The following is a 1,901-nucleotide window of genomic DNA, read 5'->3' as shown; positions in this document are numbered from 1 at the left end:
CCCACATCTTAGTGTTGTCTGTGAATTTGAACAAAGTGCTTTTCACCCTCTCGTCCAAGTCACTGATAAAGATGTTGAACAGTGCAGGCCTGAGGACCAAGCCCTAGGGAACCCCACTGCCCACATTCCTCCAGGTCAAAAATGACCTGTCCACCACCACTCTCTGGGTGCGGCCCTCTAGCCAATTTGCGACCCATCTGACTGTGTAGGCATCAAATAGTTGTGATCAAGAAACAAGGAGAAATAGATTTTTCCTGGTGATGGGAAGATGAAGGAGGGAGGAGAAAGGGGAGGGAATTAAATCCTTTCTGGCAGCATGGAGCAGAAGGACAGAACAGAAAGCAAGAAGGAAAAAAGAGAAACAGAGCGAGGAGAGGTTCTCTCAGCCCTAACTGCAACAATTAAAGGGGCAAGTTTTTATTCTGGGTCTACAAATTGTTCTTATATCATCTTTGAAAGGAGAGAGACAATTTTGTAAAATTTGCTAATTAACAACAGAAAATGGACAGACTTTTTTGGGTTTAAGAGATGCTATATTTAGATGGCAACTTCAGCGGTGCCAGGCTTTTATCAACAGGTCCCTAACCAGATAATAAACTTTCAGTTTTGAGATCGTCATTGCTCTTACAACATTTAGGAAACATTATGTGTATCAAAAATAATTCCTTTTCATGGATTCAATCCACCCCCAACTGAAATCCATGGAAGTCTTTCTATCAGCCTCCAGGATTGTTGGATCATCTCACATGAAGCAAGGTACAGTAGCTTAGAGGAAGGCAGGATCTCATTCTCAGGTTTCTTCTAGTATGACCAAAACTAAACTCTTGCTGCTGCTATGTGCTAACAGAATCATCCAGATCAATCATAGCTCAGGGTCACCTGCTGTGCAGGGTTGCATGCAAGGCTTGTCTAAACATTTAAAGTCAGAGAAAGATTACCTACCTATGTGCATCTATGGCCCTCACACAACCATTGTAACTGAACGGTCAAAGAACACTTGTAGGAGGCAGAGACGAGATTACTTTCCAACAACTGTAGTTCCCGAGTTGTTACTGCACATGAAGACTACTCACCTTCACCTCTTTTTAGAAATTCTCATACTCGGATTTAGTCAGGGAGCCAAGACAGCTGGGGCCACACAGCCCTTTTACCATATTTGGCTACTGCCCGTTTGCTATTGAAATGAAGGGGGAGTCAGGCCAAAGACAGCCAAACTGCAGGGTGAGGGAAGCAGTGTTCAAAACGTAAGAATATGAAGCAGCCACTTTATAATATAAACTTTACAGATGGGCAGCAGCAGCAAAACATGACAAAACTGATAAACTAAAATGAAGTACCAGTGACCAGGTAGGCTGCAAATTCACCTTAAGTCTCTTGGGCTAAGTACAGATATTCAAAAAGCCTGAGGCAGAATCACTCCAATCTATGCAGGTTTCTAAGATGCACAAATCAGATGGAAGCCATGCACTGCAGGGAGTCAGCAGATGCCTGCACTGGCCAAGGCCAGAGGCAGGGGGCACTCCTGCATGCTTCCCAGTGTGCCAGAGATGGCTGAGGGCGGCCAAGTGGGGGCCATCCCCGATTTGCTGTCAGGCACATGCCCCCAAACTCCAATATCACTGTGGACCCCCCACTGCATCCAGCCCAACACTTCCAGCAGTGACCCAGTGGCAACAGTGGGGGGCATGCCAACAACAGGGGGTTGGGGGCATGTGCTTGGTAGCTAATCAGGGATGACCCAGCTCCATTGAAGCAAGGATCGGGAATGAACCTTCCTTCTATGGAGCGCTCATGTCCCCGCTGTCCGGCACAAGCTTCCAGGGCAGCCCAGCACATCTTCATAGTTTCATAGTTTGTAGGGTCGGAAGGGACCTTGACAGATCATCAAGTCCGACCCCCTG

Source organism: Alligator sinensis, unplaced genomic scaffold (genome assembly GCF_000455745.1).
Source record: "Alligator sinensis unplaced genomic scaffold, ASM45574v1 scaffold104_1, whole genome shotgun sequence".
NCBI lineage: Eukaryota > Metazoa > Chordata > Crocodylia > Alligatoridae > Alligator > Alligator sinensis.
This window is presented reverse-complemented; position numbering follows the sequence as displayed.